Below are 12,106 nucleotides of genomic sequence, written 5' to 3' on the forward strand. Positions count from 1 at the left end.
ACTAAAACCCATCCTCCATTACATCAGTGCTTATATGAATATGCTCAGCAGGTGTGACCATGGAGTTAGTGCAGATCCACGCCGGCATAAGGAAAACAAGCACAAAATATTTCTGTGATTGTAGCACATAGATTACATAGACAGAAGTTCATCAAGGTTTGGTCTTTTCAAGTAAAGCAAGTAAGCAATATAACATTAGAAATTACAGTGGATAATTCTTACAGGTATGTTGGTGTGAGCAGCACTACATAAACAGCATTTGCGTTTGCACTTGCAGTACTTTCACAGCTACAAGATGTCATCTGGGGCTATATGGCACTATTCTGGAGGCCCCTGAAACGTGAGCAAGTTAGTCATGCAAATCTACAAAGCACCCCCTCAACTGTTAAAGCAAAACCAGTAGTTGCTTCAGCTATAAAGATAATAGCAGACACATTCTGTAAAGCTTCAGTACTCTTAAGAACCTAGGTTTTAGAAGAGTCAGTAGCCAGTCTTCCATTTTGTAATCACAAAGGGAAGGGAAAACTTTAGCAATGATATGATTAAGTGATCTGATAATGATCTTCTTGAATACAAGACAAAGTTGCATCATTTCACCCCCACCACCTACCAACCTTGAGGTTAAGCTGCTCTGCCCTTTGCCCCTCCCTGCCAGGGTCCATCAGAGCACACAGACCCCTTGATGAACAGGTTTCAATTTGGAATATACAGCAGGGTGGACAAACACTATTTATGTGCCCTGGAAGGACGAGGCAGTTGAGAGTATCTCTCTTCAAGTCTGTTTCATTACCTATGCCGTAAGAACTGCTACCTTGAAGGAACCTGCCAGTACTCTGATATTATCCTTACTGTAACTGTAAGGGTAAGGAAAAAAAAAAAAAAAAAGTACTTTTTCTTCCTATAAATGAAGACTACAGACTGCACAGCTGCAGAACATAGAGAAACAAAAGAAAGTCATACACACAAATAAATATACCTAAACACATTAGCTCCTAATATTCCTGCCCTCCTTTTGTAATTCTAGCCAGTAGTCCATTAGGTGCTCATAAACTCCAGGCTGAAGATCCAGTTATTCAATAACACCTTTAAACCACATTAACAGACAGCATTTTAGTAGTGGGAATCCTTCCTTTCTTTTACAGTTCAACTTATCTTTGGTGATGGCTCTAATTTGCATCTCTCCCTTCACCTTCATTCAGTCAGGAAGGTATTTCAACTTTCAAAGCAGGGGGAGTCAGACAGCACTTTGAGAAAAATATTAGTGTTCCTTCACCATAGTCTGATTCAACTATTGCCTGCCTACAGGATAAACAGAGTCAACCAGTTCCTGCTCCAGTATGCTGCTAAGTCCTAAACAGATTAGCAAACTCTTTTCCACAAGGCTGGGCTGTATCCAAATCAGAGACTGAGACCTTTCCTCATATTTCCCATGTAAATATACTTTTTTTTTCAATGACAAAGTACACAATCACATAAATAGGATTAACACAGGCAAGCACATAATTGGCTCTTACTGAGCACAAGATACAGTGATAACTAAGAATCCCTGGGGTGAACGCTGGTCTTAGCTCCCCATGAAAAATACAGGGGCACCCTAGTGCCCACACAAGAGCACAGGTAATTTCATCAAAAATAAACACGCCAAATAATCTGACCCTGTCCTTTAATCCACAAAAAAATTCTGCAATTCTAACCTGTAAAAATACCACAGGAATCTTATTTCACATCCATAAAAATCAACTAAAAAGTGGTGATGAATAAAATCAATGAGGTAACTGATGATCAGTACACTGTTTGAATTGTTATTCCAGTCAGGAATGCCCAGTGAACATTATGCCCAGCTTCACATTATAAACTTTGACAGGGATTCAGCGTGCCTTCCTTCCAACAGTGCTGGAAACCATAGTTTATTAAAAAATTTGCCTTTGGCTAGTTCTCTCTTCAGCTCAATCTCTTTCAGAGTAGGAAAGGGATCAAAGTTCCTGTAGGTCCTGATGGCATTAAAGGGAACATGATTCTAGGTAATGATCTGTTACGATAAAGGCAGTATCTCCCATTTGCACACCCCCGTCTTCCCACCACTATGTAAAAAGAATAAACCTGCAAGGACACACTGGCTGACCTCATCTCCTGAAGAAATACTATCTAGAATCACACTGTAATGAAACAGACAACAATGCATGATGGTGTCACTTCATCTTTAATAATATCATGTTTTAGCATGTTTACCACCCAAAAAACCTCTCCCAGGCATCCTCAATGTAACTAGTATTAACTACACTCTGCTGCTCACAGACCCTAAAACTGACTGTACAAATTGTGACTGCCTTTTGTTTTGTTTTGTTATTGGGCCAAATTTTCTTCATATTTACTTGATGTAAATTCAGAAGTTCTGGAATTTGCTTTTCCTTTGTTCCAAAAGTTTTTGAAGTCTGACTTTCAAGATGGTGTGTAAAACCTATGGCATATCCTTATGCGTGCTTTGTTTAAATGGTTAAAAATGGGTCCAAGTAGAAAATGAAAAGCAACATCCCTAACTTTCTTCACCTAACTCCATATGTAGTGGCTTTTCCCCCTATTATGTAGAGTTTTTAATTGAGATAAACCAATTCATCCCCTGACTCTTTATCAATTTTAACAAATGAGCCAATTACCACAGCAGTTCTGACACTGGTGTGATTTCATTCTAAATCTCTAGTAAGAGTTCTACTACTTACACCTGGATAAGCACTATCTGTATTTTCAGACTTTTGCTCTAAGAAAATATTTACAGTAGTTTCTACTTTCTAAGAAAGCTATTTCTGGCCAACGTAGGTTTAATTTTTTTCTTTTTTAATTATTTTAACAAACTGTACTTGTGCCCAGAAAAGAATTTTCTATCAGTTACAAATAAACAAACCAATTGCGATAGAACACCAGGTCACAGTGCAACAAACTCCCAAATCCTTGTGATGTACAGGGTAAGGATGAACCAACAATCAAGAAGTGAAAAACAAGGGAAAGAGAAGTGCATTTTAATGACTAATGCCAAGATTATACGTACGTAAAGCACTGTCGACAACCATTGTACTGTTACTTCCAATTCTAAAATTCTAGAAGACCAACGCAACCATACCCTTTGGTGCCAATGACTTTTTCTGCACTGAAATGTTCCTGCAAAAGATCTCTCTAGAGGAGATCTATCTGCAGTTGGAATCCTCATCTCCGAAATCATCTGAGATTGCATCAGAGAATTCTGATGTGAACTTAGATACATTTTTATATGAACAACAAGTAAATAGACCATCTCATCATGGTCACTTACAAAAACTTCAGTGGAAAGAATACTGCATGAAGTTCTATACTCTACTTGCATGTGCAGTGCTCTGCTCCTATGCAGTAAGGATGGGCATCAAAGAACTCACTTAAGCTAATGGTTTGACCAACAGGGCAAGATTGAGGCCTCACTCAGGATTAGCAAGAAACTAGGATTTGCCTCAACAACCTTTTTAAGCCTGCCTAAGGCCTGGATGCTAAAGCAAGTAGAATTTTGTGCCAATTTGGTGCTTTTGAAGGAAAAGTAGCTTTCAGACAGCAGAAGCCAATAGGGTAAGAATCCTTGATGCCAGTGGGATATCTAAAACTACACTCAGGCTAGGAGTATATATGATGTGAATGTAAGTTGGTGTGCAAGTGACCCATCCCCGAGTACTAAAAGAAAAAGTTTTCCACAAATTTGAGGTGAGAAGAATCTCCTGGCATCACATAGAGACTAGAGTACTTAAATCGCCTTTGCAGCTGTTTTAAGAATGGCCCCGCATTATCACTGTAGTTTAGTCAGGCCTGAGGCAGGGGGGAATAAAAGATCAGTTTATTATTCACTCATACTTCCCAGAATGTTAGGCTACTACAAAGAGATGAGACCACTCAGGACCTAGAACATCCTCATCTGTCTGTGTCAGTGATCATTCTCACATACACACTTCTTTTTCAGTGTCTGGTTTTCAGGAGAGTACAGCATACTCTGAACTTGCAGAGTTATGACCTAAATCTCTAATAACTTCTCTCCTCTTGTGAACCCCAACCATTGTTTCTGTAGAATACATTTCTCATTCTACTAATATGGACAGCACAGCATTGAAACATTAAACCATATTTTAAACCTGAAGTAAATAATTACAAATTAAATTGTTAATATTAAAATGTTAACAGAAAACCACATACCTTTTGAAAATCAAAAATTACTCTGTAGAAACTTCCATTGTAGAGAATGTCTTCCTTTCCCTAAAAAAAAAAAACTTAATTGTGCATACTAATATTTAATTACCTAATAAAACCGCAGTGAACTACTTTGAGACCTTCTTTTTCCCCAGAAATAATTTCTCGTAATGAATCTGAATATGTACACTATAGCAAGCATAAATATTGCAGTCAGTGAGTTTTTGTTTGACATTAATTTTATTTTGAAATTCCCTTCTTTGTTATCTAAGCAAAAGCATTATAGCTGCAGGTGAAACTAATACATGGTTATCCATTCTTCCAAGCATTTAAAACTAGAAAGTAACCTTACACAATGGAGACCAAGAATGGAGCAGTGTGTCAGGAGCAGACCTAAACAATGTATTTTATTCTGAGGTATATAATAGGTCTCTTTCTCATCGCAGCTTTGGGTAAAAAGTAAATTATGCCATTGTTATTAGTATTAAAACATACTTCCTCCATAGCTTTTGCCAATACTTTAGGAGGATGAAAGCATCAACTAATTCACTGATGTCCACTTCTTCCATCTTTCCCCCTTCTATTTGTGTGGGGAAGGGGTTGGCAGCAACAGGGCATTTGACACTTCTGTGCTTCCGGGCAGCACAAGTGGGTAAAGGGATTCACACCATTCCCTCAGCTCCAGACACGAGGGCAGCGATAGGGTCACAGCAGAGTCCTAGTGACATTCTAGTACTTTCATCTTCTGCAATATACTCTGTGCATCATAAAGTTGAGTGCTTCAAGAAAAAACTGACCTCCTCCCAAGTTTCCTGTGAGGAAGCACTTGTACAGATCCCGTGGCTGTCACACCTGTATCAATTATAGCAACTGCTTTGCTGTTGTTACTTTTTCCCCCTCTTTTTTAAAATGCACAAAACCAATTTATTTCTATATCAAAGTCATTTGTATGAGAGCTTACAATGGATATGAGCACAACAGCCACTCAACAAGCAAAGCAGTAGATTTACAGAAACCAGAAGGAAAAGGACAAAAGAATGTTCAAAAATGAAGTTGAATCCAAATTTAGATTAGAAATTGATGTATTAGAAGATGTTTTAAAAGCAAAAATAAAGGGTGTTCAGCATTGACAATAATATGAAATTAACTGTAGCTCTTTCAAATTAATCTCTATCAAGAGCTCCTCCACATTAGGACAGAAGCTGTATTTTTCTCTCTTTCACTAAGCTTCATCTTTTTTCCTTTAAAGTAAAATAAATTGAAGCCTAAAATTGAGAGCTTCCACTAGGTGCATACTCAGGATTAAATCTGAACTGATACCTTTTAAGTTGTATGAGGTACATGAGAAAGGGGGGGAGGAAAAAAAAAAAAGCCTCAGCAAGATTAGAAACAGGTTCTAGAAAACAAGTGTCTCAGCCAAGAGAGGCCAGAGCATACTGTAGGTCTAGCATTTGCCTTGAAAACTCACAGTGCATAAACGACCCCAAGTAGTATACTAGAGGGACTGAGAACCACAGCAATCACAATTACAGCAATGAAAGCAGTTAAAGAAAATAGTTTCCTGTTCTGTTGAATACTCCCAAAGTTGTCAAAAACTTCCATTAAAAGAGAAATTTTTCCAAAACATAAACAGCAACTCTGAGAAGATGATGGTTAGGTACTTTGTTCTGATTAAATACTGAAAGGGCACTTTTCTACTCTTCTAGTAGAAGATTACACAGTGCCTTTTTTTTATCTCCCCCCCCGCCCCCGCAATGCCTCAAACCCTCTCATTTTGCTAGTGCACTTTCAGGCTGGCCTCAGTAGCTTGTAATTACATGACAAGATATCACTGGGTCTCCACCACCTCACAGCTGCACACAAAAGTGTCCTTACACTTAGTTCTGAGGTCAACTGAAGCCAACTTAATGCTAAAATAAACTCACTATTCAAAACACGTTTCTGTTGGAAAACCAAAGACATTACAAAAATATTTTCAAGCATACAAGCTACTTTATTAGTCTGCAATAAGAGATACACCTCAGATATTTTTGTTCGCTTTCAGATTGTGGTCGAATTTCAACATGGTTACATCAGCGTAAAATCCAGCACAGCTCCACTGAAATCAGACGCATCATACCATACCTAATGCACATAACAGAACCAGTTTCTCAACTGGTTTTAATCATTTATGGCTTTCAGGGTAAAATTGCCACTGGGCTTCGAAATTTCTCATGTTCCATGTAAACAGATGAGTACAATCTCATAAATTTAATGAAAAAAAATCAGTTTCCTTTTAGTTATGCAAATACCAAAAATCTTTTTCTTTTCACCAGTTAAGTATTTCTTCAGAAGCTTGTTTGTGTTCAAGATCTCCAATAGCCCTTTTAGTAAGACTGTAAATTCTTTGAGAGAAACACTTAGAGCCAGAGTCAAGTCTCAGTTAGAGGCAGAAGCACTGAGCAATCCATAATTCACAACAGCCTAACTACTGATGGGGTAACAGACAGCAGCTGCAGCCTCAGGTTTATCCTTTGTTTCACAGCTGGTTGTAAAGGCTAAAATAGAAAAACCCAACAATTTTCATTTCTCTCCTGTTCCAAAGGAAAAAAAAACAACAAATGCATAGTTTTTAAAAAGAGGTGAATAAGCTGGTCTTAAGTAGCTCAATAACCTACCTTTTTGCAGAGGATCATTAATTTTATGTTCCTCACTTCATGAACACTGAACCAGATAGATGCCACAGGATCTCTATTGCAACTGAACACCTAACCAGGTGTTGAGGCATCAAATTCTGAAGTGTCCAATGTTCATCACTGGTCACAACACAGATTTCTTAACTACTGTTCAATAAGGCAAGACCTGTTTCTTGACTAGTCACCTGAACTTTCCTATCACCTTAAACATACCATATGGGTTGTGTCTCTCTCTCTTCATGTGACTTAACCCCCTAGTAACCTACTAGGAAAGGACTTAACTTTTCAAAACCCCCAGCTAAATCATGATAATCCTTCAAAAGGATGGCCAACCTTCATTGAGACTCTGGGCTTGTCACCAGATTTTTTTTTTTTTTTTAATTTTATTTTAAAGCAGAAAACAAGTTTTCATCAACAGGGATCTAACATACAAGTTTCTTTTTCACCTGTCATTCTCTGAAATGATCAGGGAGAATGACCTGACAGGAACACACTTCTAGAAGTCTTTAACATCTATGGATACTTGGCTACAGATGAAGAGCACCTCCTTGAGTTACCTACTGGGAGACTGAAACTTTAGCATTCCAATAAGGACCTTTTGCCTGATTCTAATTAAAAGTGAAGTAAAAGCACCCAATTCAGGAAAGACCATTAGAATCTTAATTTACACATTACAGTTTTAGTCCATCAGTATATCCCAAAACAGTCAATACCTACCAAAAACCTTCACTCATTTTATGCCAAAAAGGAACATCAACCACAGTTTATCTGTTTATTAGTTATTTTTAGACAAACAATTTTAAACATTTTTCAGACCTAAATTCCCTATGCAGCAATCTGGACATGTAGTTTCTAAAAAGGTCCTTTCTTTCTTTGTAAAATTTTTTCAGGATCTGGGAAAAAGAATAAAAAAACAACCCCCCAGAAAACCACAAAAACACCCACCAACACACAAAACCAAGAAAACGGGGGGGGGGGGGGGGGGGGGGGGAGGAAGAAAAATCACACTCACTTTAACACCAGGTCTTTGACAAGATGGTGCCAGCTGGTACACACTTGTGGGCAGGAAACCACACTTACCAAAATAACGTTATATCAGCAGCCTGCCTCCTAACAGCATGCAGCAAGACTGTGCACTGCCAGCTCCTGTCTTCAATGGGGCAAGCTGTTCTAGCAATGGCCACGCTGTCAAATCGTTCATTCTCATTTGAAGCCTTTGAGAAATCTCAGCCTCTTCCTGGAGTGGAGCCTTGCCAGGGACATCAGTCTGTTGCTGGTGACACACTCTACGCACAGTTCTGCAGCCTCCTGCTCAAAACATTACATAATTTGAGCCTCTGGCATATCTTTCTGGAACATTTCACATACTAATCCACAAGATCAGCAGCCTCTTCAGTTACCAGATAACTGCACCTTTTCTTCACTGATACCGACCTGGATGGCACTGACTACAGGGGCATATGGCTGTCTATCCCAAGTAAACAAAAACTTGACAGTATGATTCATGGGCACAGACAAAAAGGCAGCTAAATACACAGTTAAACACAATTATTGGTCAATAACTTCAGAAACAGTAAAAAAAACCAAGTAACATTTCACCCATTTCTGCCAAAGGAATACCATGATGGAAATCACATTCATAAACCACATATGGTTTTATTAAAGACTGTTGCATTTAGCTTCACTGAATAAAGTCAGAAACTTACTAAACAAAGTATACAACCTGCTGCTAAGTGCCACACATAATACACACTTAACTACTAGTCCTATATCTGACTCCAGCCACACAGTCATGAGTCAATAGAGTTCTCGACTCAGGATCAGGGTGCATATAACTAAACTGAAAAGTAAAAGTACTTCTTGGTGTTTGCTGAGCAAGACTCAGCACAATGAATTCCTGAAACAGGCAGACTATTTCCACAGAGACTCCAAACAATTTGGAGCCCAGAAATTCTACTTTATGAAAAGTATATCAATCAATAATAGTTAAGTACACCCTCCAAAATTATTTGTAAATAATAAAGTCTTTCAGACTTTTTCCTACAGTGAACTAATTATATTTATATGGTAAAACCACGTAATTTAATCCAAGCAATAAACAGCAGCAGCATTTGCGCAATATGAAACAGTTACCACAAACTCTCATCATATGCAAATGTAATAGGCCTAAGAAACACAATCTGCAATTGAAGTCACAGAATTCGAGGGTATCTTGGATATAACAACTATATGCTATCCTAAAGTTCCTGCAAGTAGTTATCTATGTTTCAGGACAGTCGTACGGTGTTGGGGCGGGGAAAGAGTACTCTATTTGTAGTGTCACCTATAGTAATTCTCTGCAGCCAAAATATTCGTGCTGCAGTTTAAGAGGTTTTAAAATCTATGAAATTACTCATTGCTGATGAAAGCATTAACAATCCAAGACTTCACTTATGGCGTTACAAAGAATCCAGTTCAATTATGGGTAAATGCTTTTTACTGCTTGGGCCAACGAAATTAATTATTTTCATAAAAAACTGCATTCCAACCAAGAGTAATAGGAGTGTCTCACCATATCCAAAGAAAACAGAAATGAAGGGGCAATCCCAGACTCCAACATGCAGCCAGGGCAGGCAACGGTGAACATGCAGCAGGTGAGAAGATGGGAAGAGGATGGATACTCCTTTCAGGCTAGCAAGTCACCAGCTGCCATCACTCTGAATCACTAAGATAAAATGCAATCACCTAAGGTCTCCAGGAAAAGCTCAGCATGATCACAGAAAACCTACTGCAGCTCAGTCATTCTTTTGGGGATGTGCCCCATGTTCCAGAAACTGGGAGCTTGTTTCTTGTCATTCATGTTTTAGGCCAGCAACTCCAATATAGCATGTTCTGATCTACACTTTTACCATTCCAATACTCCATAACAGCAAGAGAAATGGATTAAGCAGCATTATTTTTCCCCTTGAATATTTACTGAAAGAATTACATATTGGTTATAATACAAGATACAGTGCAAATAACACAGAACGGGCATGCCATTTTATCCAAACCTCTTTGTCCCATAACACATGGGAGAGTACATAGCTGATCATATGTCCTATCCAGTAAAGTTTAATGGTAGCGAACTCTGCCAAATGTACCAAATAGATGCACTCAGCTCTTCCATACAGTCCCGTTTTTGGCAATCATATTAAGTTATACTTTTTTTTTTTTTTAAGCTATTTTACAAAATGTTATTAATTACTAGAGCCATCTGTGCTTCTAGAGACACTCCTTTCCATCCCTTCTTTACTTCCTACTGGGCTGCACAGTGAAGATGCAGCAGTATATTTACAACCATTTTTACTCTAGCAGATGTTACACCGCACAAACTGCTTTGCTGCAAGTTCAAGAAGAAAGTGGTGGAAAGAAGTTTACATAACCGACATCATCAACAAAGCAACAGAGGATGGCAAACCACAGGCCACAGACATTTAATTCATACAAATATCTCTTCCTCTTCATCACTCTGCTTTCCAATTTGTTTTAATTCCATCAGAGAATCAGACTGGTAGTCACTTCATAATGCACTGCAACGCCTAAATGCCAGCAGCTTTTCTTGTCTCAAGATGTAATTTAATTTCAGCTCTGTACAACTGGCTTAAACACACTTTTATTTTGCTTCTACCCACCTAGAACACATACCCTGTTCAAAGTAAACATGTTTAGTTGCTGAATAATCTGAAGTATAAAAGAAAAATTTACACTGTAATAAACAGATACATTTCAAAACAATTTTGATTACTATCTGAATCTGGCTGCAACCAGCTAGCTAAAAGTGGCATTATTGTGATGGAAATAGTCTTTCAATGCAAGAAAGTAAATACATTCTACCAGATACTAGCACAGGAGTTGAAATCCACCCAAGAAAACCATTTGCATTATCGGTTTGCATTATTCTGCCATAACATTTTGGCACTGAGTTTAAACATTAAGCTGCAAGTACAATGCCTCTTTTTTAAAACTGATGCAATATCTTGGGGCAAAATCTGATATGGCTAGCCAGATTTCCTGTCCACTAGTTTCTCCCAAAGAAAAAGTGGGAGACATTGGTTTACTTTTTTATTTGTCCAGTAAACAGATCAAAGCATTACACATCTGCAACAGAGGTTTACAGAGCCTCACTGTGCAAACATCCCGGGCCTGATGCTGCAGGCTTTACTGAAGCAAGTTTCTTATGACGGTAGCGACTGCTAGTCAGCGCTAGGTTGTCCAATGTAAAAATTTACACTTTAAAGGGAAGTCAGTAACTTTGAAGTCCCACTTGATTGAAAACTATTAAAACATGCAGCTTGAATTTTTAGGATGATCTTTACTGCATGTATTAGAATTGTTTCATGCTTACATTCTGTTGCCTATATACTAAAAATTGTATTCAGCTCTAGGCTTCTCCTATACTGGTGTTATAAATTCTCTGGGGGAAGGAGCATTTTTAACAAGTATGTACAATGCCTAAAAAAAAAGATTCCAGAACTACTATTAGATCACCGAGTGTTGTAAGACTGCAAAGCGTCAAATAATTTTCAGCACAGCTGAAACATCTTTCTAGATCTATGCTTTGTATACTAAGATTGCAATTTCTGCCCAGTCTCTTCTATTTCTTTTCTCATCCAACTGTGCAGTTGAGTTTGTTCTTTGTTGCCTTTCACAGAACTAAAAGAAAGAGGGAGGAAACAGAAACAACAAAGCCCACATAAATTAGTTTTAAAACTGACAGTAGGCCTGATGTCTGCAGCTACTTTAGTTCACTGAAAAAAAATTTTTTTTTTTATATGTACATATAGTTTTGACTTGAGAGTGTCCCTTTAAGCAAGCTTTGCTGATTCAGACCATCTCCATATAGCTGCCAAAAAAAAAAAAGAAAAAAAAAAAGGTGCTCCTGAGTTATGCTCTGACTTAAAGGTTTACACAGGCAATCCTCATACCTAGAAATAACACAAAGAAGCACATTTACATTTTTGCTGGAAGACTGGTGTCAAAGATTATATGCAAAAAGACTGATTGACAAATATCCTATATCAGACTATACTTCTAAAACTGAAAAGAATGGAACTTTGCTACTGCTGGGCTATAAATCAAAACTGGATCTGTTCCATAACAAAGGTATTAAAGACAATGGCCTCTAATACTGCATGACATGTCAATCTAAGCAGTACAAGGAATGCCTTGCTCCATACAGTAAGCTGCACTCCTGGGAGTTTGTCCTGGTGGTG

General features: G+C 38.1%; 1 protein-coding gene across 1 annotated transcript in view; it reads right to left on the reverse strand.

Moving 5' to 3' along the window:
* The window catches only part of PLCB4 (phospholipase C beta 4), a 216,140-nt gene that overhangs the window by 190,825 nt on the left and 13,209 nt on the right, over nt 1-12,106 (reverse strand). Inside the window, exon 2 of the mRNA XM_030021184.2 lies at nt 4,204-4,263. The gene's annotated coding sequence lies outside the window, so the exon portion shown is untranslated. The remainder of the gene's footprint in view (nt 1-4,203; nt 4,264-12,106) is intronic.

This window comes from Aquila chrysaetos, chromosome 8 (assembly GCF_900496995.4).
Source record: "Aquila chrysaetos chrysaetos chromosome 8, bAquChr1.4, whole genome shotgun sequence".
NCBI lineage: Eukaryota > Metazoa > Chordata > Aves > Accipitriformes > Accipitridae > Aquila > Aquila chrysaetos.